The sequence below is a fragment of the Emydura macquarii genome, unplaced genomic scaffold (assembly GCF_026122565.2).
Source record: "Emydura macquarii macquarii isolate MOO-44397 ecotype Brisbane River unplaced genomic scaffold, CSIRO-AGI_Emac_v2 contig_968, whole genome shotgun sequence".
Lineage (NCBI taxonomy): Eukaryota > Metazoa > Chordata > Testudines > Chelidae > Emydura > Emydura macquarii.
Window position 1 is genome coordinate 1,160,944 of NW_027131105.1, and position 27,245 is coordinate 1,188,188.

General features: G+C 41.1%; 1 protein-coding gene across 3 annotated transcripts in view; it reads left to right on the forward strand.

The window, feature by feature from the left end:
- The first annotated feature begins 503 nt into the window (after nt 1-503).
- Nucleotides 504-27,245, forward strand: part of PPARG (peroxisome proliferator activated receptor gamma) — an 87,933-nt gene continuing 61,191 nt past the window's right edge. For 2 of the 3 annotated variants that reach the window (XM_067543758.1, XM_067543761.1), the window contains exon 1: nt 504-628. The gene's annotated coding sequence lies outside the window, so the exon portion shown is untranslated. Of the gene's footprint in view, nt 629-741; nt 764-27,245 lie in introns of those variants that run through there. The other variant, XM_067543760.1, reaches the window with a different exon arrangement.

Below are 27,245 nucleotides of genomic sequence, written 5' to 3' on the forward strand. Positions count from 1 at the left end.
CTGACCTGAGGTGGCAAAACCAGAAACTCCATGCAGCAGTGAAAAGTGGGTATTGATTTTTGAACAGCCAGAAAATCTGCATTGTCAGTTACATTTCAGAAAAGACCAGCAGGGTTCAGATTTCAAACTCCACTTCAGAGACTTTATGGGCCAAAATATCTCTTCACTTACACATTTGCACTAAAACTAACTAGATTGCAGGGACAGGACTTCCCTCAGCATGTGGAAACGGGGTGAGAGGAAAGAGAAGCAACTCCCTACGTGCTCTCTGCATGCCCCATTCCTTTCCATGCCACTCCCTCCCCCCGCCTCCTGTATGCCATATTCTCTTCACCTCATGCCCTACTCTGTCCCAGGCCTTTCTCCGCCCATCCCCCTCGGGGTGCCCCGTTTCCCGCCAATGCTCCAACGCCCAGGACCAACAGCCCACGCCGCTGCAACTGCCGCGAGCGGCCCCACCGCTGCTCAAGGCCTGGCGCCTCGGCTCTGACTGAGGGCCGACTGCAGGGTGGGGAGGCGGTGCCTGCCGAGCGGGGAGGCGGTGCCCGTCAGGAGGAGACGGGCCGGGCGGTGGAGTTTATCCCACTAGAAGAGAACAGTTTCTCCTGCTGAGCCTTGACAGCGCCAGGTCAGTGTGTGAGCTGCGGCGAGGACCGTCTCCCGCGCGGCAGGGACAGAGGGGGCTCTCTGGGGCAGGGAGGGCGATGTGGGGGGCAGGAGCAGACAGGGGGCTGCGCCCGTCAGGATCTATGAGAGAGTAGAGGTAGGCAGGCGCGGGGGAGCTGTACCCCGGGGGAGAAAGAAGGATCTGCTGGAGGTGGGGAAAGACGGGGGGTGAAGGCTATGCCTGTGGAGGGCAGCGTTATCCATTGGGGCAGAAAGGAGGGCTGCGCTCCTGGGGGGATCATTGTGGTGGCAGGCAGGGGACTCTTGATGACGGGGGAGGCTTCGTGGAGTCCGGGGCTGTGGGCATGGTGGCGAGGGCTGAGTGAGAGAGGATGGGGCTAATGCTCATGGGGGCTCTGTGGGCAGGGGGCTGTTCCCATAGGGCTTGGTGGGGGGTGGGAATGAAGAACTCTGTTCATGGGAGCTCCAGGGTGAGCTGCGTCCTTGGGGGTATCTAGGGGCAGTGAGGTACACAGAGGGCTTTACCTATGGGTGGTCTGTGAAGTTAGCAGCATAGGTAGCTCCTAGGTACTGTATGTTGGAGAGCTGGATTATACTGGAGGGGATTGTATCTCATGTGGCCTATGTAAAGTGGATTAGGGATAGGAAGGGGGACTGTTCATGGGAACTGTGTGGGGATTGTGGAATACATAAGAGGATGTATGTCCATTGGTGCTATATATATTATATTGATGGAGCTAGACAGTTAACTGCGCCCATTGGTACTCTGTGATATTTACAGGTGGCTATGTCCATTGGTACATGTGGAGAGGGGAGATGGCAAGGGAGTGTTACTCACCTGGTTAATCTGATCATGAATGAAAAGCATCATTTTCTTTTTGACTTCTCAACCAAGAAAAGTCAGGGAGTCCTGAGTTTAGTTATGCCACCGCAGAAATTCTATGTTGAAATATATTGTGTGTTGGTGGCATGCTCCAGGTTTGCAGGAGTGTTTTTTAATCTTCCTGGTTCATTTCTCTCCAGCGTATTCTACAGCTGGGGATTGCAAGTTCCTGTAGTGTTGTAACTTTGAGACAGTATATGCACATGATACAATGCTGTGATAATATTATTATAACATCATATTATAACATTGGACTGATATCTATCTGTAGCCTTTTGGAGATAAGCTCAGGAAGTTATCAGGAAATTATCAATTTTATGTACCTTGGACTCCTAATTTAATAGTCTTGTTATATTGAAGTTAACTTAAATTAAAAGGATCAATTATAATTACCCAGACATATTTAAAACTGAGGGTGTGGACTTATCCATTTGTGTTTGTGACATATTTTTATATATTCCTGTGAGTAGCCCTAGTAGACAGCATCTATTTATTACTTGATAATACCTGATCTGAAAAGCATATTGCTCTGTACCAGATATCAGTGTACCCATGAAAAGTTTGTCATAGCATGTTGTTTCCATAAAGAATTATTCTCCTCCAATTTAAGTAGGTATTTTATATACTAAAACACCACAACAAAAGCCTACAAAATGGTAAAGTCGATCAATATTATAGCTTCAGTTTTTAACTTTTTCTTTATGATACTGACATTATTGCTGAATAAATCTGATTTTTTTTCTACTTGACTTTTCTTTTTGTTTCTATACAGCAGCTCATAAATTCAGGTCCAGTTCAGTTGATGTTAATATAAATGTATTTCTATAGCAGTGAGAACTAGAATGATTTTAACCAACAGTTTAATCAGTAAAGCAAGAAATAGTTTATAAGTAGAAGCAAAATTGTTTTGTACAAAGCTGGGCAAATTATTCACAGGAAATAATTTACTTAATGATTTTTGTCTCTTTATGTTTTGGAATTCTCTGAGAGCACCTTTTTGATATTTTCGAAAGTATTGGCTATTCAAAAAAATTCAGAATAATTTCACAAACTATTTCTTGTTCTGTATTAGTTGTCAGTAATTAGTTTTAGATATTTGGTATTTGAAATTTGAGTGGCTTTAATTACTTTTGAATGATACATAGGTCGCAAGATTTTCTTTCTGTTACCTGTTGTGGTGAGCATAAACCAGGCTTCCAGTGCAGCTACTCAAGACTATGGATTTGAAATTCACTTTCTATGAAAATTCTCCAGTATTTGCTTAAGTTTACTATATCCACATATGTTTCTGCACTAAAACACTTCTATAGAATATTCATGGAAAACAAGCACAAAAAGCATATGAACACTATCTAAATTAACCAGTTTAAAAATCTTAAATACTCGCAGGATTCTCCAAGCCAAATCTTTGAGGTGTCATGAGCATAATGCTTTCCATTTTCTTTTCAAGCAATTTATTTTGCTGTGTTCTTATGATGTTCCCACTAGTTTAATATTTAAAGTGAGTCAATAATAGGCTTATTAAAAGCAGTTTGATCCCCAATGTAATATTATAAGTGATGATGAATTCTGATAATTTTTTATTTATTTATTATGCTGATATTTTTTACAGGATGTTCTTATACTTCAGTCATTTTATTGCAATTGTTTTGAATGTTTCAGTTAATTTTCTGTGTATTTAAAAAAAAAAGCAGCAACAAATCACTAAGTAGTAGAAAAATCAGTGTTGAGATTAGTCCTATATAACTACACCCCCAGAAATATCAAGGGGATTCCTGCATGTGGCTTCTATTAACAGGCCCTCAGGATTGTCTTTACTCAATTTTCACTATGTTCTTACTCAAGAAAATTTCTTTGGATTCATTGTGGGTTTTGAAGACTGAATGAAAATTGATTAAGGACCACAGGATTTGGATCAACATTAATAAGAATCACAGTAGCAGGGACTGATATTGATTCCTGTACTGACTGATATCCTTTATTTTTCTTTTAACTAAGTGGTTTTTTTTTAAATTGCTGTTTCTAAATATGAAGTATGACTGCCCTTATACCAGTTGTGCCCTGTCAGGTGCCAATAATAATATGTGTATCTTTGAAGTTTGTGCTACTGAGAGCACAAGTGTCTTCAAAAAGAATGGAAGGGATGGGGATGTGGTCCACTCTCTGCTGGTTGGAGGGGGAAATGCATATGGTACCTATTTAAAGGGTAGCTGAGTTTCTGTTGCAGCAAGTGGTCCTCCAGAGCCCCAGAATTCCTCCAGGCTTCTGCTACAATGTAGTCCCTCTGCATATATCTGAGGTGCAGAGGCAATCTAACCCTAAATCTGTACTAGAGAGGGTTGCCAACATTGTATTTCAAAAAGTAAGGGACTGTTTACTTAGCACCACCTCCCACCATGCCTCCCAATTATTATTATTATTATTATTATTATTAAGAAATAATTAATAAGCAGTACTCACCTACATTTGCCAGGGATATTTCTTGCTGCTTTTTGCAGCACTCAGCAACTCCCAATATGGTTGTACAGAGATGAAAAAATAAGGGACATCCCTTGAAATAAAGGTCTGTTGGCAACCCTATTAACAACAGAGTATTTAGCAAGGAATTAGCTACATTTAGGGCCTGATTTGCAGTTTTTGCATTTGCAAAGCTTTCACAGAAGTCAGCACTGCAGGATTGGGCTCGTAATCTTTATCTCCCTTTTTTTTCCCAATATGTTCTACAGCCCAGTTATTAACCAGTTCTAAAATCCATTAAAAGAACCACACAAAACAATATATTTCCCCAAATTTAAAATTTTTGAAAGCGAACTACATATTTATGATTATTAATTCTTTGTTACTTGATGCCACCAGGCACAAGTGCAATTCATCAAGGATCAGGGCCCGTTGGGTGAGGCACTGTGCACACACAGATGAAAAGACAGTGCCTACTCCAATGATCTTATGCTCTAAAATTCTGAAAAGAGTTCACTGGTAGATATAAAGGAACGGGGAGCACAGTGAAACAGTGGGATGACTAAGCAGAAACTTTAATTTACAGATGATGCTTTTTGTACGTAGCATATTTGCTTTATTTGTTTGTTTTTACAACAGTAATGGATTCTAGTGTATGAATAAAAATACAAAGAAAAAAGAAAGTTAGGGCTTCGTCTCTACTGTACCTCACTACACAGAAAAATAAGCATTATTAAAGCACCCATTTCCATAACATCTATGTATCTATTGCCTGCATGTATCTATTTTTACTCTGCTGTTTCACTGGCATTGGCTATAATAGCAAAATAACTGCTTCTTAAAAAGGGAAGATAAGCAGCTACTGCAAAATCCAATTCATGAATTTCTGGAATCAACTAACAGGTGATACTTTGTAGACATGCATAATCCACCCCCTTCCCTCATGACTAAGCACATCACCTGCATGCCATGCAGTTTGCACATTCAGGACAAAGTCTATGAATTCAAGTCTCTGAATCCCAAAGTCCCATCTAACTGAACAACAAGCTACTAACTTGCTACTCTGCTGGTTGATAATTAGCAATTTTTAAAAACAGCGTTTTGGTACCCATGTATATGTATGTTCAGGAACAAGTATATACTTTGTACATATTAGTACATACACATTCATTTACACTATGTAAATATAACTAGACCACAGTATGTACATATTATTTCAGTATTATGAAATAACATCCTCCTGACTTCACCATATGTAGAAATGCTGCATATATAAACTTCTAGTTATCATTTGTATTAGTAATACTAAATAAGTAATAATTAATTGATTTAATATATTAATAATACCCTGAGCATTAAATAAGATCATTGGGACAGTTTCTTTCCAAACCTCTAATGCAACAACTTGAGACCTTGATGTAAAAACTATAAAACTGTCTGGAAAATATTTTAAGGTATAAATAGCATTGGATTTATTTCTGATTTCTTGTACTTAACACTGTTTTAGGGTTTAGGGTTTTTTAAATTGTATTGAACTGTAATAAAACAGAAATATGGGTCAGAATTCATAGGGGTAGATTACAGTTTAAATCCCACAGTACAGCGCATGCTGTAAATAAATATAGTCCATGCTTGAAGAAAATGTGGAGGGGGTGTACAGGAGCAGGAGCTCCCAGGAGTGATTTGAGGTGACTCACCCTAAGGGCCCCTGTGGGAGCGCATGGTGCCGTATGCATTCCCCAATACATATGGTCAGCTCTGCTCACTAGTTCAGAGCATTGGCAGAAGGTGAAGCCTTCTCTCAGCCTCATTCTGCCCTCATCGTTTGGAAATGCTGTTGTTGCTACTGTTATGGAGCAGTGGTGTTGATCCGCAGCTATGTTTTGGCTGGCCTTGGCCCAGAAGAACAAGGTGGGAGAGGAAGCTTCTTGCGCCCTCTTCCCTTCCTTTCCCTTGTGCAATCTGGCCAATGGCAGATATCAGCTACACACCAGTTCACAAAGAAGCATTTTGCAGTTTCCCTGAGCAGCTGATCTGACACCTTCCCCCCACTCTGTATCAAGTGTCATCCTATCCAGGGCTGGAAGGGACAAATAGTGGGATTTTCAGAAGCACTCAAGAGTTCACCTAACTCTGCTCCCGCTGAAGTAAATGGTAAATTAACTTCCATGGAAGTAGAATTAGACCAATACTGCAGAGAGGCATACATATAACATAATACATACCACCAAAAGAAAATACAGGCAACAGTTACACTACAAGACACACACAAAATCTAAGGATGACATCCTTGCCTCATTGAAGTCAACGGGGTCTTTGCCATTGACATTAGTACGGCCAGGATTTCACCTTAAGACTAGCGAGGCACTAGAAACTTCTAGAGATTCTGTCCAGAATTTCACATGCATCCAAAACTCCCTTTGACTCCATTGAGGATTTTGAGTGTGCAGAGAATACCGGATCAAGCCCTTGGTGAGTTACTGTTTGCTCAGCAAAACTACATTGCTAAAGCTAGATAAAACACATAAAATGCATGATCTATCAAGGACATCAAGAGGTTTTATTTTACGTTGTTCTAGAAATACCAGTGAAACAAACAGTGGTATATTTTTCTTTATATTATATTCTGGAGCTAATGTGATTAGTTCAATATAGTTGAGCTTTTGTTTTAAACAAAATATAAACAATTTAATACAGGTTTTGCAAGTGAGATTAGTTTATGCTGCTCATGGAAATCAAACTAAAGTCATACTGGCCCAAGCAGCCACTAGTGTAATGCTGTCTACTTATGCCACAATGCTGCATGGGGAGGAGAATTAGTTATTTCATGCAGTTCTACAGGTGTTTTGTGATAACGTGTCCCATGTGGAATTAGGATGTCTTTCCTCTTTATGATGCATTTGGCTGTGCCACGTTACAGAGTCCCTCCACTCTAGTCCCCATTTTTTGTTTAACAGGAAACCTTAATATTCCCCTAACTTTCCTCCCTTAAACACACACAGTTCTGGACATATTACTTATTTCCTTTTAGGAGAATGGCCTCTCACAGCTGGTATGGAATAGGTATATGGAGCAGATGGGGATGGAGAGGAAGATTGCATATTGAGTCTTGAGCCTTTCAAATGAAGAGACCAATTTAATGATTTTGCAGGGAGCCTCACATTTGCTTAAAATAGCCCTGACCAGAATTATAATCTGCTCTTAAACTATTTTATGACATGTAATTACACTGCATTCTATAAAATGGTGTTTTATTTCATAGCATAGTATTTTATTTCAGATGCACAGTATATTACTTGCGTATTTATATATACCTTCTGAACATATTGGTCATTATTTGTGTAAATACTATAGCAGCTAATAGTGGTATGAAATGTAATTCTGCTACCATTTAACAGTTTTCTCTTAGTATGTTATTGAGAAGTGTGTTCTCAACATTTGTGTTTGAGAAGTGCAGACCTTTTGACTTTCAGTTTGAAAATATACCTTATATTAAAAAGTAATATGGTTAATCTTCAATGCAATATTGCAGTATTTTTTTTCCAACCCTCACCCATGTAAATCCCAGCATAGAAACATAAGATACATAACATTCTTCAGCGGGAGCAGTAATAAAAAGATATTCTAAAATAATACTAAACAAAATTAAATGTGTGTATGAGGGGAGAATAATTATTTTATATATTGCAGGTCTGGTAGCAATTCGGAACTTTGATATACTTTATATAAACATAGTGATCAATTATGCATTTTTATTCATTTTCAGTATTTGTTAGCTGGGATATTTTTATGTCCTTGAGAGAGAAATTCTCAACCATGGTAGTTTAAAACTGGTCAGAATACCCAAAGAGTTACTTTGTTACTCCAAAGGAAGAGATATGAAAAGAAAAATGTTAATTACAGGCTTTAACACTCAGAGTAGAATATTTTAGTAGGGGTGGTCAGAAAAACAGGTTTTACTACGCAAGGGCTGGAGCTTTGTGGTACTGTCTCATTGGAGAGCTTGGAGAAAATGCAACCACTTCTATTTATTACTACTCAGAAGGTGCATAATTCCCTATGATAGAATTAGCTTTTAGGAACTGTCATTTTTACGTCCACAGTAAATAAAAGCAAAGAGCTTATCCTTTAATCCTGAATATGTTTTACTTAGAGTTACTGCTTGCTATTACCTGGAGTGGTATTGCAGCTGCTGGATTTTATGTTGGAATCTCAGTTCTTAGTTTGTAGAATCATAGTACAATATGTGTTACTAAGTTGACTTCTAACCCTAGCAAATAATTTCTAAGATAGAGGGCTGAATTCTGCCCCTGTTTTACACATGTGCAGTCCCATGGAAGTCAATGGACATTCGTGGGTTTTTGTCTTAGGGTATGTCTAGGCTTCAGTGGCACAGCTATGACACTGCAGCTGTGCTGCTGTAGCACTATAATATAGAGACTTTATAAATCAGCAGAAGGGATTGTTCTATCTAATGTAGGTAATCCACCCCCCTCAAAAGGAAGTCACTAGGTCATCAGAAGAATTCTTCTGTCCATCTAGCTGCATCTACAGAGGTGGTTTGGTTAACCTAACTACATCATGCAAGGCACAAAATTTTGCACAGCTCTGAGTCGTGTAACTAGGTTAATTTAAGTTGTAGGTGTAGACCAAACCTGAGAGACATATAAAGTTTTCTCTGTGTTTTATAATCTGATTTAGAAGCATGTGTGGCAGAACCTTATTTATTTGCGCTTCCATAAACTGGAAATCTGTGCTGAACATGGATTTGGGGATTTGTATCTTATTGAAGCCCAAACATGGGAAATTCTGAGGAAGTAGGCTAGGGTGTCAGCTCTCTGCAGGATGGTGGGGGATCACTACTTTCTCTCCTGGCCCACTCCCACCACTCATCTATGTCCTGAAACAAGGTCTTTACAATTGGCTAATGGTGCTGGTGTTCCTCTGTTGCTTCAAAACTCACTAATTTGTAGTGGGTATGTTTCCCTCGCTTAATTAGGGCTTGAATTGGGGAGAAATCTCCTGTTGACCTAGTGCTGTCTACACCGGGGGTTAGGTCGGTTTAACTGTGTCACTCAGGGTTGTGAATTTTTCACACTCCTGAGCAACATAGTTATAGTGGCCTAATTTCCTACCGTAGACCAATAGTTTAGAGAGGATTTACTGTAGTTGATGTTTTAGGCCTTTTCCTGGAGGGCACTCATTTGCACCTACATTGAAGCATCCCCTACCATCCTCTACTTTCCAACTCAGTGATATGTTATGATATATATTTGTGATGATGGCTTAAGGAAATGTATATTTAATAAAACATGTTTCAATGCTTTATATGCTTTAAATGTCTCTTATTGTCCCAACATAAAAAGAGGCAATATGTTTTGTCATATGTGGCTCCTGCCCATTTTTGCCATGTATTTAGATTTTTTGCTTATATGTGTATTGAAAAGTATGGAAACATAAGTTTCTCACTTTCATTTCAAGTAATATGCTTTCCTTTTCAGAAATGCCAGCCATGAGCACTGATCTTGGCTTTTGAGATGACAAATGAGATGAACTCTCAGGACTTGTCTACACTGGATGCAGTTTATACCAGATTTCTTTTGCTGGTATAGCTTATAACAAACAGTTCCCTGAACAAAATAAGATAAAGGCTTATTTTGCCAGTGTATCTGCATCTACACTATACTGCATCTACACTAGGCATTTTGCCAGAATAACTATGTTGATTAAGGGTGTGATTTTTTCCCCCCAAGACTCCTAACTGACAAAGATTTTAATTATAGACCAGGCCTAAGAAACCAGAAGTTGTTATAATTAACTGTAGAGTAAGTTTGAAGATTAATATTACAAAAGGTCAGTGACTTGTGACTTCAGAATAATAAGTGGCAAAAACATGCGTGGGAGTTACTTTAGAGTGGTGTTCTTTTGCAGTTTTCAGGCCATTTCACTTTGTTTTCTGTAACAATGACTTAAAAGTATTTGTCTTTATTATTAGCGCTGTCAACACTATTACCAGTGTAAAAGCATAACTTTCAGAACACTTACAGAAGCTTAATTAGTTGTTCTCAGTTGTTTTACAAAATTTGGATGTTGGTACTCATGAAAGAGAGATTGATCATGAAGGTGGTGTTACTGGTACAAGCAAATCGCAGGTGTGCTTCCCCTGCATAATTCTTCTAAGCCTTCTAATTCAGTCTTATGCAACACTCATGTTTCTTCCATCTTGAGCCTCTTAAAATAAATAAAATTGCTGATTGGACTGAACTGGTTAGTGGTATTTTGTGATAAGAACAAAAATTCAGGGGAACCATGGATGAGAGACCCTAAAGTGTTTCTTACATAGTTTCCTGAGAATGTGCTTATAGTAGCCAAAGATTTGTTCTTTGGGCCTGCCTCCTGTGATCAGATATGCTAATTTTATCAGTTTGTTAGGGAGTGGCAAGTATGAATTACATTCAGACAATCTTGAGTATTTTGTTGACTATGGTGGTCTACCATGTATAAAAAGTAGATGTCTACTAGCAAGGGAATCATTGCAGTAGTGTGGGTTATATTCAGATTAGAATAGAGCTATCATGTTATGACATATTTTATGGCATCCATAGACCATTGCATTGCACCACCAATTTTAAAAAAACATAAGTTTATTACTTTCATAAGAAACAAGTAATTACACATATCTTCAGCAGGGTTAGTTTTATTACTGCTGTAGTTGGAAAAAGCTATATTGAAGGAAGCCTGAACAGAACTACAGTGCCAACAGTTTCTTACTTCATATAAGAAGCATCCACTTTTTGTAGACATAGCCTTTAGAAGACTTTTTGTAGTAAAGATTCACATCTAAAAGTAATAAATTTTAAAAATCTAAATATTATCATCACAGGGAAAACATTCACAGGTGTTTCATAATTTATATAATTATTTATAAAACACAAGTAAATTTCTATAGTACTACATCATCAGTGTTCCTTTTATGAAACAGTTACTGCTATGCTGTGTCTATCAGTATTTACACTGTTTTGTGTATCACCATTCTCCTTTCACTTCTGGAAGTATATCATATTTGACCAGAATGGCTATAATTTTTTTTTGAATGGTTCCTAGTTTTGTTTAGGAATGCAGTTTACTTTAGAAAAAAAGAGTTACATAAGTCACATCAAACAGCTGACTTATACATCATTCACTATTTCCTCCTTCATAATGTAATACTGTGGTTGTGAAAGTCATGTGCACTTCTTTCCATTCACTTTTAGGTCACCAGGGTGCCAATTCTAAGTAGGTGAGAGATCAAATGAAGACTCAGAAAATTGCTCTGGGTGTATTGTCAGCTTTGTTTAAAAAATAATAAAAATGTAATCTTAAACAGTGTGTTCTACTGATTTTTACAAACACATCCCCAAAAGAAAAATTGCACAGGATAGTTCAGAGAATTTTGCAAAGCTGTACCATTTTCTGTGTCCAGTGTATTGTGGAATATTTACAGTATCTTTAATATAAAATAAAGGGTTATTTGGGTTCAGAATAGTTTGCATAAATGCTTTTTGTATTTTGGATTAAGACAGGATCCTTGGGATCTAAGCCTGATGTACTGTGGAGGCCCAGTAAAGAAGAGAACCAGGGGAAACCAAGAAAGGGATTAGGGAAGGAAATCAAGGAGTTCCAGTAGGACTGTGAGGAAGAATTTGCGGGTGCATGATTATTTTACAGAGCCTGAATTTTAAGTCTTAATTATCCCCTGTGGTGCTAGTTAAAAGAAAGGATTAAGAAGCCAGGGGAAAAATCTTTAAAAGTACAGACATTTGGTTAGGATCAGTTTCTTTGAGTATAAATTCTTAGCTGAATCTGTTTGTACTTGAAATCCTTCTATATCTGGCTTCCTTTGAGATTTTTGGCACTCCCTGGTTTAGGACATGCCCATAAGAAAAGTCTTTTTGTAGTATTTGGCATTCCTGCCAGTTGTTCTGTGTTGTCCAAGAATGTTCCTGGTTTTAAATCCAGTCCCATTTCTTATTACTCCTGCTGGAACTTGAACTGTCTGATGTACAAAGATAAATATCAGGTCTCCTGTCACTATGGACAGCAAAACAGAAAGTGTATTTCAGTGAAGTCTGAGGTAAGATTACAGTAACATATTTAACTAATAAGAAATAGTTTTGTGTAATCTAGCCTGGCTGTATTCTTTGATTCAGGTTCTGCAATTAGTTCTCCACTTTCTCTCCTGCTTCCCAGAATCAACAGAAAACGTGGCACAGCATAGTGTCATGCAGCTTGTGTGGCAACCTTAAAGTTCCTGCTGAAACTTGACCTTTCAGCAGGAGGATGGCTGCTGACAGCCTGCCCTTTCTGTTGGTCACGGCTATCTGTTGATGTGTTTGAGTGCAGAACAGAATGGAGAACCAGCTGAGAAAGTGGGAAGGTGGAAGTCAGCAGTCAGTCCCCTGGCCAGACCAGTTGTTAGTATCCTCCAAAGATTGCAGAAGTGGGTAAAAATAACCAAGTAGGGAGAGCAGAACATGGATGATGTGGACAATCTCTCCCTCTCTCTTCCAAGGTCTACACTTCAGGGGAGATAGTTGAGGGGGAGGAATAGGAGGAGAGAAAGAGGGGTTATGTGTCACCAACACAAGCACTCATTGTTTAGCCTGAGAAGAAAAAACTAAGGGTAAAAACCCTGAGTCACCCCAACACCAAGGGGGAGACAAAGATTATAGAAGAACCAATGATCCCCTAGAAAGAGAGAGAAGTAGATGCTCCCTGAAGATGCAGGAGTGGGAACGGATTGGCAGGACTGACTGACCTAATAGGACTTTTGCACAACTGTCTTCTGTGATTCATTTTATGTATGCCAATTTCACCCCTGCCACTTGAGGCTCCATAATCCCTAAAAAGGAGTCACTCTACCATTTAATCTACCCCATATCTGGGATATCAGTACTATATCAACATGGTTTATTGTAGCTCATGGAGACTTGCATACAAAGTGGAGTGGGAAGAGTATCCACAAAGGTTCCATGGTAGCTGCCACATCACAGCATGGTGCATACAGGAACTTGGCATCGGAGTTGTCCTACTGTGCACTCCAGCTGCAGCTGATGGGCCACAAGTCTGCTTGTGTATGACAATTTCTATGTTCCTGTGCTGTGGGACCTGGACGAGCCCCCCACCCTTTCACCCCACCTCACCCCCCCCCCCCAAAAAAAAGCCCTCACTTTCATTTTCATGTTATACATAAGTATGCAAATACTCCTTTTAGATAGGCTCTTGGAACACTGACCACACACAAATTTATGCAATTACTGGAAATTGATCCCCTATGAATCTTTTTGTTAATGAGTACCAACAATATACTTTGTGCTTTTCAAACGCACGTACCCATGGTACTGGCTGAATTCTGGTTCCAACACGGATAAAATGGTTCAGAGATGTCAGATGAGGGTTCAGGCCAAAGGTGATGAAAAAATGTTATACAGATACTCATTAAAAGACGGGGGAGAGAAACAGAGATTTGAGATGGTCTAGAATTCTGTTCACATTGAGATGCTCTATAAAAAAAACTTTCAGAACTGCAAGCCTCCTCTCCTGTGGACAAACAGGATTCAACCAATGTAACATGGGGCTGCAGCCAGGAAGAGAGTCTACCTTTAAGGGAAAAATACCATAAAACTTAAATTCTTTGGGTAAATTTTCAAAACCACCCTAGGCAGTTTTAGGGGGAGAAATTGTATTTCATACTAAAAAAAAACTCAGTTATTGCTCTGCTGCCCAAGAGAATTTGTATTTGAACTGCTCCTGAATTTGAAAAGTGTGGAATTTCCTCTTAAACTTCTACTTGCCTGAGGCCAGAATGAGCAAGATCCATGCAGTTCCAATAATAGCTTTTTCTAGACCTAATTTTTTTATGATTTAAAGTCTGGTATCTTGCAACCATTGAGGGCAAGAGATGGAAGTTATGTATCTAACACTTGGAAGGGTTTGAGAGAGTTTTTCTTTATACAAAAAACCAGCTATTTTAGGTCATTTTTAGATGGTTTTGTACCTCTTGAAAAATCACTTGATTATCATTTGATAATTGTCCTGTTTTGTTTATTCCCTCTGAAGCATCTGGCTCTGACCACTGTCAGAAGATAAGATACTGGGCTAGAGAAACCATTGGTCTGGCTCAGTATGGCCGTTTTTATGTTCTCACTGATTCCTGTAAAGTTGGTCTCAGTAAATAAAGCGCTAGGCTTTTCAGATGGCGGGACATGCAATCTTTTTTTTTTTTTTTAAACATTCTCTAAAAAGATTTTTAAAATACATTTTCGATAACTATTTTATCAGAGTCCATTTGGGATGACCTACACAAGCTGATAAAACCTTTATACCATGTCACACCATCATGTTTTTCCCATATATATTATAGACCCATTACGGTCTTCAAAAATCATTTGGGATTCTTCTGCTCTCTCTCTCTCTGTATATACCAAGCATTATATCATATTTGTGTATAATTAAATGTGCCAGTCACCTTTAAAGAATACATAACATTTTATTTGCTCTGTAAAGAAAATTCCTTCAGACTTGAAAGTCCCCTATGTAATTAAAGTTATGAGCTGTGTACTATAGGCATGATAATAGATGACACATACGTACAGTTTATGGCTCTGATCCTCCAGAGGGATCTGTGCAGGCTAATATTTATGCATGTTGCTCTAGACTCCCATTGTCTTCAGTGGGACTACACTCAACTATATTCCATTGCATGACTGGGACCCAAGTTTGGGAGTAAGAGCACAGGACTTTTTTTTAACTACACAGAACTAACGAGCAATTTTAAAATCAAACAGATTTGTACAACCAGGAATAATTACTAAATGAAAATTAAATTGTAAGAAGCATGAAAAATTAAGGCCTAAGATATTTAACAGTATGTATTTAAACAGCAAAGCCACTTCATTAGCAAAGCAAAGTTACTTCTGTTGTAAAGTTGATAAAGATATTTTATTTTGACTGTTAAAGCCCTTTCCACTGTTTTGCTATTGATTCTGTTAAAAGAGAAGAAAATACCAAATTTTGCAAAGACAAAACAAAGATAGGACAATGACCTACTGTAAATAATGAAATAGATGAAGTGTCTGAGAACAAATCTTTAGTCACTTATAAAATTCTCAAAGAATGCCTGGCACAGGTTTATGTAATTGGGATTATTTATTTATACACAAAGCAGAGTTCAATGTGGAAATGTTAAAATATTAACTTCAATTGGCTGTCAAGCAACCTCAGGAGTAGAATTGTTATACTGTGGATGGAGCAAAATTCAGCTTTCCTTGTCTAGAAGGACAGGCAGCCTTTGAGGTAGATTAGGATAAGAAAATAGAGGAGGGAACCTACTGTGTGAAAAATAAATGATTTAAACATAAAATAATGCAATTTACGGGTTTCTAAACCATTTGTCTTATGCTTTATAGGAGAATAAATATGTTTGAAATCAGAAAGTCCAAATAAATAGCTTTTAAAATAAATTAGTGCCATTTGTGACTTTATTTTGATGATGTGGACATGTCCCCCAGGAACTGGATTAAGTCACCACCTAATTATATGCAATGTACACATCAGTCATGGTCACAGCCAGTCTAAGCTGGATCTGAAAGAGTGACCTAGAGATGCAAGGTTCTCTAAGTCACATTGCCAATCGTTGAATCATCACCAAGTAAAATTTTTTTTCACATTCTACTAAGAAAAATCTTCGTAAGAACAGGAATGAAACTTTAGAAGAAGTAATGTTTATCTTGCAAGGTCATGTCAAGATGAATTCCAGAATTTGAATGGTTTCGGGCAGGGAAAAGAGACACCAGAATGGCAAATAATCTGTGTATTATCCCAGTGGCTGAAATGAATGTTTTGTCTGTACATAGAGAAAAAAAGGTTAATGAAAATGTATTGTATTTTTAATCCTTTTTTATCAGTCTGTTAAATACATGTTTATGTTTGATTAATATGGGTAAAAAGAAGTTATGGCTCAATCTTGAAAAGCACTGAGTGCATTTTGGGAAGTGCTGGACACCTTCAGATGTCATTGAAGCATATAGGATTTCTGTCCTGAGTAAGAAGTTTGCACGACTGGGCCTTGCATTAGTCAACATTGCAACATGAAACGGGAAGTACCAGAAATCTCCCAAGATAATTTTTTCCCCTTTTTGATATGCCCAGCATGGTTTCTAGACCAGAAAGGAACAGAGCAGTATCTCAACTTTTGGACATTTATCCATAATAGATCTGTGAATCTTTAGAAATTCACTTTTTACTATACTATAACCACCAACTATTGTTCAGAGTGACTCCAAACCATAACACTTACAAAGCTTGAAATTTTTGCATGCAGAATAAAAAAGCTGGAGTATGTGGTCTGTGGGAGAGTAAGTTCTGGAGTTAATTTATAACTTAAGCAAATGAATCTAAAAAGAAGAAAAGCTCCTTAAGAGAGATATTAACAGATGACCAAAAAAAAGAGGCTTGATAAAAGATATCTGAACTTGTTTGGTCCCAGTGATTTTATGACTAAGGAATTCAATTATAGGTGTGTTGGGAGTAGCAAATCATAATTCTGTAAATTACTAATGGGTCAGAAAGATCTTTATCATGTTCTCTGTATGTGTTCACATGCAAAGTTCAGTCCTGCCTTCTGTAAATAAACTCTTAGCACCTACACTGTGCTTCTTTGCAGAAACTCAATGTCACAACAGTAGGAACAGAGATACAGCTAGCGCTGAAACATTTTTCAAACATGCTGGCTGATATACAGTATTCTTAGAAATGAGGTTAGCCAACAGATGGCTTTTCCTTTTTGTGGGCTAGTGGTTTTTCAACTTTGGATTTAATTCATTTAATATTATTATTAGGATTTTCTAGAAACTGCATAGAGCAGTGTTTCTCAACCTTTTTGATATCAGAGACCAGCTTCCTATACTGTGTCAGGGAGATCTCAGGGACTGGTGGACCGGTCATTGAAAAACACTGGCATAGAGGACCACAGAACTTTCTTTGGGGGTGGTCTAGCGACTGTGTAATGAACTCCCCCAGGAACTAAGGACCATCACAAATCTCATCATGTTCCACTCCAAGTGCAAGCTGCATTTCTTTGACCTTGCCTTCTATAAAACATAGCAACAGGTATATTTATTTAATAAATTTTAAAACACCCTACTAAAACACAACACTCCACTGAACACATTTCTCCCTCTTGGGAGAGGATGAAAGAACAAACAACACGTGACAGATGTGTAGTCACGATGTTTAATGGACTACTGGAAGGTGCTCAGATACAACATTGATAAGTGTGGTATAAAAACCTATATAGAATAGAACTAACAAGTTGAATTCAGGATACATATGATATCAGTATACCATGGAGATAGTCTAAGTGAATCACACGAAGCTGGATTTATTTAGTCTTGTGTTGCATATTCTGTATAGAGAGTTTTAACTCACTAATTTACATAATGACTTTATTTACCCAAGGGAGGCAGATTGGCCTCAGGTCAATCGCAAATTAACTCGTAGGTCCTGCAATCTAAATTGTTTTAAGGGTTGCCTGCTACTTGATTCTTACAGCAGTAAATAATTATCTCTTGTCAGTCATTTAAAGAGAGAGGCAGTTTCTCGAAAAGCAAATATAACTAGCCAGGGACCCACAGTCCAACAGTAGTTGCAGGAAAGCTTTAAGGGACCAAAGCCTGCTTGCCCTAATCACAAAAGAAGTCAATGGGACAACTCACTCACATGACTAAAGAGAGAATGATTTCATTCAAATCTGCAGTTTTGAGTAGATTCACATATTCTAATCATAACTTTCCCAATGATTCGTAGGTTGTGGAGCAGAGGGGCTACTCAGGCCATGGCTTGACCACTTTATGGCCATGACAGTGGGGCACCTGGGCCAAATTTGAGTGAGTGGTGTTGTGACCTGGTGCATGGAGTTGCAGCAACACTCAGGCACCACAACCCTGATTGCCAGGTTGTAACATGACTTACCCAAATTTGGAAGGGGTGTGTGCAGGAGCTCATGGGCTAGGAGCATCAGGCTGGTGGTAGTGGGGTGGGGACATCTGAGGGGAGGAGAGACAAGTGGCAGGAAAGGCACAAATCTATGCTGCTCCCCCCACTTTAAATGGCATTCTGCAGCCCCCTGCAATTAGAGAGTCTCAGACCTTTGAGACAGATTGGGTCTCTCTAAACTTCTTTGGGGGCGGGACTAGAGTTCTTCCATTCCCCTGTTAATTAAAGTGTTGACACAATATTCAGATATCACAGAGATAAGCATATATAGTAAATACCTAGAGAAATAGGAAGAGATGCATAGCCAGTGTATTAATTTAACAAGCTTATTCCAGGATATTAAATGCTTAAGTTAAGCTTTTACTATATTTTACCATTTGGTGCATTATGCTATTTACTTAGCAGGATATTTATGGTTGGGAAGAATAGTTATACGTTAATGCCTGTAGCTGGGAGGTGTGGCCTGCCTCGGAGATTGACAGCAAGGGAGGGCCAAACCCCCTCTGGGGGGCGGAACCTGGAAGTCCACACCCATCTGACAGGAAGCAGAGAGGCGGGACAGGAAGGAGAAGTATAAAGAGCGGGCCCTCCAGCTCACCTGATCATAAGCGACCGGGGGAGAAGGTTGTCCCGTCCTGGGTGTTAGGTCTTGATCCTGAGTGCTACCCTGAGGAGAAGCTGCTTAAGCTATCTATCATCTGGAGCCCTGAGGACCAGCTGGAACTGCCTGAACCCTGCGACCTGGAGGAACTGCCAGAACTACCTAACCCCTGCGAACCAGAGGAGATACTTGAGCCCTGTGACCTGGAGGAATTGCCAGCAAGTTTTGGCTAAAGCCCTGCTGACTCAGTGGTGGGGTGTCCCACTACAGACTCCTTGCCTACCTGCCTGAGGGTTGGGGCCCAGGGCTTTTGGATTGCCCAGCTACGTTGAAGAGGCCCAGAACTGCTAATTTCCCCCCATATAGCTGAAGCCTCCTCACAGGACATAGCGCTGGGAGGTGTGGCCTCCCTCAGAGATTGACAGTGAGGGAGGGCCACCAGCTCCTGCCCATGCTGGGGATCATTTAAAATGCCCAAAAGGCAAAATATTTATTCTCTTTATTTCAGATATTCTTTTATTGACTTGCTGATTTTGTTTTCAGCAAGCAAATTACTCTATCCTGAAAAGCAATTTGTTTGATCAAAAGATGCTAGTTTTTACAATCTAGATGTGCAAAAAACATAAGTTACAAATATAGACATCTTTGATATAAGCAGCACTATTTAAACTTAAATTTATTTCATATTTATTTTTCCGCCTATATGGGTTCTACCAAAAAGTTTAAAAACAATAGTGATTAAAATAAAGTTTGGCCCAGCGAGGGCAGACACCCTATCATAAAATAAGCAAAACAAAAATAATCCTTTTATACCCTGTCTACCACCAAGGAGTCTTGATTGGGGCCTCTAGGCACTAATATAATAACAGTGAAAAATTAGAATAATACAAAATGGCCCAAGATGAACTGCTTCAAATAGAAAAGCACTACACAATACACTGGAGACAGCTAGAAAGTACAGACAAAGGGCCTGATCCAATTTCCAATGAAGTGTTTGGAAAGAGCCATTCTATTGGCTTTAAATTGGAGGTAGCCTGTACCTACAATCAGGGAGGTTTTCCTTATGAATCATTGAACTGAAAGTCCCTAGCATGATCTACATAAAATCTTAGTATGCAGAATAAGGACCGCCTAGAAGACTTCATAAACCTTTGAGGGGTATAAAATGAGAGATGGTCACCTCAGTACAATTGGCTTAGATATTAAGAAATTCATTCTCCATTCACAAGATCTTGAATTAAATTAATTTGCTGATCAGCAATCAATTCAGGTCAGTGGAACTGGGTGTTACCAATTCCCAGTTTGCTAAACAAAAGAGGAGTTGGGAAGCTGAATTATCTAACTCCTGAAGTTTTCATATTTTTTTCTCAATTAGGAGTGAATTACAGTAATCTGTTAGCATGGGAGTATTGAGAGCATAAATATGGGCGAGTGGCAATGTCTATGTTACAGAAAAAAAGAGTGGTGCTGGAGAACATGGAGATAACAGCCACTCCAAACTAGTGTCACCAAAACTATCTGACCACCAACAGCCTCAGCCCCCTAAATAATAGGAGTTCATAATCTTAGAAAGTTCCTCAAAACTTAATGTCAGGCAATTTAGGTACTGCAGTGCAAAAAAAAAAAAAAAAAAAAAAAAAAAAAAATCGGGAATTACCCTTATGTTTCAGGGGAGAAGGGGGGTTAGTTAATACACCTCATGATTTTCCTCTCAACCTCCAGGAATGCTTTGGATGTCTCTCAAGACCACAATGTTGTCTGTTCTATAGAAATTATATGAAAGTCCTCTTTCTGTAAGTTGCCATTGCTGTTTTCCTTATCTGTGAAGGAAGCACAGCAACTCCCACTGGGGACATTTCATGGTAACTTGATCTTAAAATAATAAATCTAAGGGAAAGGTCACATCCTAATAAGTCCTGCAAATCTAAATTCTCATGGAGCTCCAAAATTATGCTGTATGACTAGGGCACTAACAATTTTCCAACAATGTGGTGTTGAACGGTTTCCAGTGAGTGTCTTTAGCATGCCAGAACAATAAGTGAAATAAATATACCATTGATTGGGCGGACATAGCATCCAAGTCTGCCCTTAGATTTATCTGTGCATCTCCCATTGATGATTCTGAGTCTTTATCTTTAGAATTCGTCTCCTCTTTCCTCTTCTCCAGTGAATATAATTGCCAGAGGCCCCTATAGCTTTTTTCAAGTCTGGGTGTAAGGCTGTTGAAGTCTATGGGTGATGTCTCTTTATGTGATTGAAGAAAATAAGGAAGATTGCACAAGGAATTCTAGCATAAGTTATACAATCAACAGCAACTTTTCTTTCTTTGATTGAGAAGATGAGTCTTGTATGGAAGTTATTTATCATATAAGTCAAACTGGAAATATCAGCATACCCTTCCAGTCAAATAGTTTCAGTCATTCTGTAAGAGGATCCTTTTGTGATGCATTTTCATTTTCTCTACAGGGAGAGATCCATAGTGAGGGTAGGGCTGATCATCTCCTAATATATATCAAACTGTCTCCATGTGCTTCTGATTTAAATATCTATCATGTTTATATTCTGCTGTGCTTTATGAGGTGTATTAATGTAGTGATTCCTCAAGTTTTGGCACTTCTACGCAACTAATTGAAGTTCTTGTAGAAAAGGTTGTTTGTTTTTTGTTTTTAGAAGTAGTGATATTTTTTTCCGCTTGGCTAAGGTGTACACTACAAATATGAGTTTTAAGACTGTCATTATTCCTAGAGAGACTCTGTTTGCAATTGTGTGTAAAACCTCCCTTTATGGTGTATTGTTTCTGTGCTATCACAGATCTGAGAATAAGTACCAAACTAATTGTATCTTTAATAATCACCTTCTTTAATGACTTCAGTTGACTTAAATGGCAATGTTTACTTTTAAATTCTCTCATTCTTTGGTATATTTTCTCTTCCTTTAAGTTTTAACTCCAGGACAATGAGTCTAATGTTCCATTCTCCCTCACTCAATTCAGGTTAGTTGAAAAAATTCAAGAGATGGGATGTCAGTTATGTCTTTTAGGTTTTATTCTCTCTAAGATATCTGAAGATGTGGAACTCAGTTCTCTGAATGCCATATTGCATAGTTGGTGTAGATGGTATCAATATGTGTGTAGTGTTTTCCCATGTCTGATACTGCAGAGAAATGTTTTTGTCAAAGTGATTGACCATTGACTCATGACAGAGATTCAGTGGAAGAGGCCCATGATATGTCTGGCTGTGCTGAGCATCAGGGTTTAAATATGGTGTGTCCTGATATTGACCAAAAGGTACACAAATCTCCTAAGCAATAAAAAACACAGGGTGAAATCTCAGCCCCATTGAATGCAATGGGGATTTTGCCATTGACTTCAGTGGAGCCATGATTTCACCCCAAGTGTACTGTTATCTTGTCTGAATAAGTGACCATACAATATTTAGCTGTGTAAAGTAGTATATACTTCTCAACTATGGGCCAGATCCTGTGCCCATTTACACCAGCTGAAGACCATTCTGTAGTTCAGATCTTCTCAAAATATGGAGAAGAATATCTCCTATATCTAATAGTTTTACATATTATTGCATGCACACTTTGCAAGCTCATCTACTACACTGGAGGGGTGCCTGGGTGAAGAGGGCAAGTGGATACATGAGAAGTGTGTTTTTGTGAACCTGGGGAATGCAGGAGTCTGTTTGGTGGATGGGGTTGTCATTAGGATTAGGCCCCTCCCCATGTTCCCACTTTTTTAGGGGAAATATTCAGAAGTTGTAAGTGAAGTTAAGCATGATAGATGGACCAAAAGCAGGCCCTAAATTCCAAACCTAATCCACTTTGGATGGTGTGACCCTCTACTCAGGATACCTAGAACTGTGAGCCTTCTGTGTTGCCACTCTGGTTTAGCAACTCTGAGAGCTTTGTTGCTGCTGCTATTGCTAAGTTGTGTGTCAGTTCTCTAACACACCAGCCTGTTTGCCTTGCCAGTAAACTGTTAAAGACTGTGTCAGTCTAAACCTTGACTTGAAGGTAACAAACAGTGAATCCCAATTCCCGAGTTCCCCAGAGATGTGTGTCTGCATTGTGCAGTTCCTCTTTCTGTGACACTCACAGAAATGATCAAGTTCACTGCCTCCAAAGAGACAGAACACACCCACGCCTGTTGGTTAGCTGAGGACTCTTACTCCACTTTAATACACAGCACTGAGGTGGTTTTGTAATAAAACGAATAAGCTTATTAACAAAGAACAGAGATATATGTGATGCTAAGCAAAAACAAAAGAGACAGGTATGGTTACAAATAAAACAAAACATGCCTTCTAGTGACTAAAACTTAATTTCAGAAAGTTACAATCTTTGTCACTTACTTGAAGTTTCCATCAACTACTTGCCTTTCAAGCTAAGAAGATCCAGCTTTCATAGGCTCAGAGAGTGCTGTACCCTATTGTCCCCTCAGCAATGGTCTTTTTGTTTCCCTTATATTGCTGAACGTCCATTGTCTCTGCCTCAGAGCCAGGAAGGCTTCCTGGGGGGCAGATTCTGTCCCCCAGCATTATTGTTAAACAGGTTCCTCCCCCACTTGTTTAGTTTGACGGCTTTGTTTACTTCATATGTAAATATACTTCTATTCTCTTCTGTCTGTAACCAAGGCAGTCAGACAGGTAAATACACATTCTTTTTTCTAGGGCAGGCTAGATTCATGCACTGCCTCCCAAACTCATTTTAAGAATATATTTCCAGTGCCCATCTATAACTCTTTGTATACAATCCATACATACATCATGCAATGATTTTCAGGACCAGCATATCGCTAGTTTATATAGGATACATTACATGATACCTTTGCGATATATATTATGACAACAGTATGTTTAGGGCACAGGCCTGATAAGTCATTGTATGGTGTACTCTCTCTCAGTTGTCATTGAGGAGCTCCCAGGGTCACAGACAGGTTGAGATAAAGCTTGACCAGTTCTGTCCTTGCTTTTATTTTGCTCCTTGTCTTATTCCTACACTAGACTCAATCCCTCACTCCTGATGAGGCGTCATATAAACTACTGCAAAAAAATCTGTTCTTGTGGAATTTCTCTCTTTGAAGTTAGGTAATACAATTAGACCAGACATATTGGCCTTACTACTCAAAGGACAGGATGTGCAGAGTGGGAGGCAGCCTGTCTCTAAAGACCCAATTTTGGATTTGAGATAGTTCAGAAAAGTTTAGTTGGGAGTTTTGCATATGAAAAGAATGCAGCAAGTGTCTATTCCTGACATTTAGCTCTACATTACAGTAGTGCATTTGGTGTTATCCAGTTGTCCCTTATGAATTTATTTGTCTTCTTCGAGTGCTTGCTCATGTCCATTCCACTATAGGTGAGTGCACGCCTCCGTGCACGGCTACTGGAACTTTTTTCCCCTTAGCAGATCCTGTAGGGCTGGCTCCGGCATCCCCTGGAGTCCTGCGCACATGCTGCGGTATATGAGGCACTGCTGGCCCTATGCCCCCTCGCTTTCTTCTTTCCGCCCGTGACGGTTACTGGAACTGCCTGCGCTTGCATTGCAAGTGCTTAATTCCCCATGTTTTAAACTTAAAACAAGGATTTTTTATGTTAACTAGTTAGTTAAATTAATGACTGTTGTAGTGGTAGTTAGAGACTTTGAGATAGTCTAGCCGAGATTTTACAGGGAGCAGGTATCCTCCGGTGTCAAGGCTTCAAGCCGCACGCTTTCGGTGGGTAGGCTTTCCCATTAAGTGACCCCCACTGCCTGAAACATGAGAAGGAAACCCTTCATGAGAAAGGAACGGATCGATAAGACTTTCAGACCCCCAGAAAATCTGCCTGAAAGCCTGGCTCATGGAGCCCCCGAGCCAGCCCGTTTCGCTGCGGTATCCAGCGTGCCGTCAGTGCAGAGGGCACCGTTAGCACCGACCCGACTCGACACTGCGAAGACGGAGTCACTTGGAGCATGGATACTCCCCCGCACCGTCAGAGCAGGCAGGATGGAGCACCAGTCTGCACCGAGGTCTGATCATGGAGACTCACTGCCTGCACCAGCGTCTCCAGCCAGGGAGCCTCCCCTGATTTGAGGGAGTGCGGGAGCCACTCAGCACCTACCAGCACTGTCGACTTCGGTGGCTGAAGGGCGACAAGAGCCTTGTTGGTCTTGCATGTGCCATTGTGCCCATACCTCCACAAGAGAGAAGGGGCTGGCGTTATGGGGAAGCCCGCATTGGGAGCCCCTGAATGGCTCAGGAGATCCCCAGTATGGGGTGGAAGATCTCCTGCAGACCGGTTTTCTAGGGTAGAGCAGGAACGCTCCCCTAGATGTCATCCCAGGACGCGGTTGCCGGACCGAACTGCATTGAGGCGGAGAGCGAAGTCACCCGCCCGACACCGGTCTCGACTCCCCAGCACCAGGTGAGGTCCATCCCACTGCTCCAGCAACAAAGAGTTTGCCCGCAAGGATGCGGCACTGATCCCGCTCACCGGAGACAGTCTCAGTACCGATGAATTTGCCGGGCGGTGCAGAACCCGGTAGCCGGAGATAGGCTCGGCACCGTGGAGTTCCCCCCTGTACCAAGGCAGCGCTGAACCCCGGATGCTGGAGACGGACTCAGCACCGACGAGTTCGCCCCGTACCGAGGCAGCGCTGAACCCCCGGATGCTAGAGACAGACTCGGCACCGAGAAGTTCACCCTGCACCCAGGCCGGGCAGAATCGGTTGCCGGAGCTTGACTCAGCTTCGAGACGCATGCAGAGCATAAAAAGTCCTCGGTACCGGGATGACACTCGGGTCAGCCTAGCTCGACGGAGTGTTGTCCGTATGCCTGCTCCGGCCGCAGTACCCACAACGAACCTGGTAGTCGAGGTCGTCGTCATCGAGGGGTCACTTTCTGGAGCAACAGTGCTGCGCAGTAAGAGCACTTTGGGCAGCCCCAGCAGTGGTCTGTCAACAATGCCTCAGTGTCCCTTTGGGGATGCAGTACCTGCAAGCAGGGACTTCTGCGGGGACCACCTGTCGGTGAAAGAGGTGCTGCGGCCTGCAGAGGGCTCCCCCCCCCCATCAGATGAAGCATGCTCCTGAGCCCCGGTTCATTCTGGGGCACACCGGGAACTGCTCAAGAGGTGGTCTCCACTTTGGGGTTGGAGGCCAAGGAGCAAAAGGGGCAGCAAACAACCTTTAATGTGCTACCGGTGGGCTCCACAGTGTGGTAGTCTTCCTGGTCTACAGAGGGGTGCTCAACATAGTGAGGGTCTTGTGGCAAACCCCCTCCTTTGTAGCCCAATGCCTAAATGAGCCGAGAAGAGTATTACACCCACCCCAGGGGGTTGAATACTGTTCACCGTCACAGGTCCCTGGTGGTGGTGGCTGCGAACTACAAGGATAGGCAGGACAGAGGGGCTCTACTCCAGAGAACAAGGGCAACTGCAAACCAAACTTGTTTGGAGAAAATTTTATTCAATAGTACTACCAGCAAATGGAAAGTGAGCCCTCGGGGGACTCAGTGAGCTGCTTTGCTGAGGCTCTGCCCGGCAACAGGCGCTGAACCTGTATGCCATTCCAGAAGAGGGTACTATGCCCAGAGGTTAGTGGCTGCAATCCCGGGCTATCCCAAAAAGGCACAGCAGTCCATCCAGGGCCCTTCCTTGGATGAGTCAGCCTTCTCTTTAGTTCGGATAGAGGTGAAGCTGCATGGTCTCAGGGACTCCTAGACCATGCTCTGTTCCCTGGGCTGCTACGTGCCACAGACCTTCAGGTGTCAAGCAGGTCACCAAGGACAGCAGCAGCAAAGGTGCCAGCCATGACCATCTCGCAACCTACAGGCAATGGGATAGAGTCAGGGTTTAGAAGACACCATCCGCCCTGACCGACTCCTTAGGCCCTCAGTAAGGGTCCTCTCGGCGATAGGCAATCGGAAAAGGCCCGTTGTGATGATGCACACAAGGACAGTGCCATAGCCTATACCCTCCTTCAGGTTAGGGAAAGCCAGAAGGCCTTCGGACTGCTGGGTCCTTGATATAGTTCGGTGAGCTAGGGTCCCCGGTCGTTTCCTACTCCCGCCCCCTCGACGCCTCCCCCTTCCTCCCTCTCAGTGGCAATTCCACATCCAAGAGGTTGAGGCCACCTCAGCCTGGAGCAGCGGGAAAGGTCCCACAGGCCATGGCGGAAGAGGTCATAATCGAGGTATTTGAGGACGGTGGCAGATCTATGTCGTCTCACAAATACCAAACAAGGGACTCAAGTCTCGCATGGTCTCCCCAGCTCCAGTAGTAGAAACAGGAGCCTGGTATGCCGCCCTGGATATCAGGGACGAACATCTTCAAAGGTCCCTTCACTTCGTAGGGGTTGACTCCCTCTAACGATTTATGACTTACCCCATGGTCTGTTACTTGGCCGAGGGTGTTTACTGAAGGCCTGGCAGTGGTGGCTGCGTGCTTAAGGGCGCATGATCCGCCCAGGGAGGTCCAGGTCCCAACTCCAGAGCAGTGTGAGCTGGTCAGGCATTACTTGCGGCTGGCAGGTCCTGCTGGTAAACACACAAAAGTTCACATTAACTTAGGTACAGCCTATGGAATGCATCAGCTTGACTGGTTGCTTCCCAGACCAGACCTTCTTGCCCCAGCCGTGCTGTGGTACACTGTCCCTCAGGAT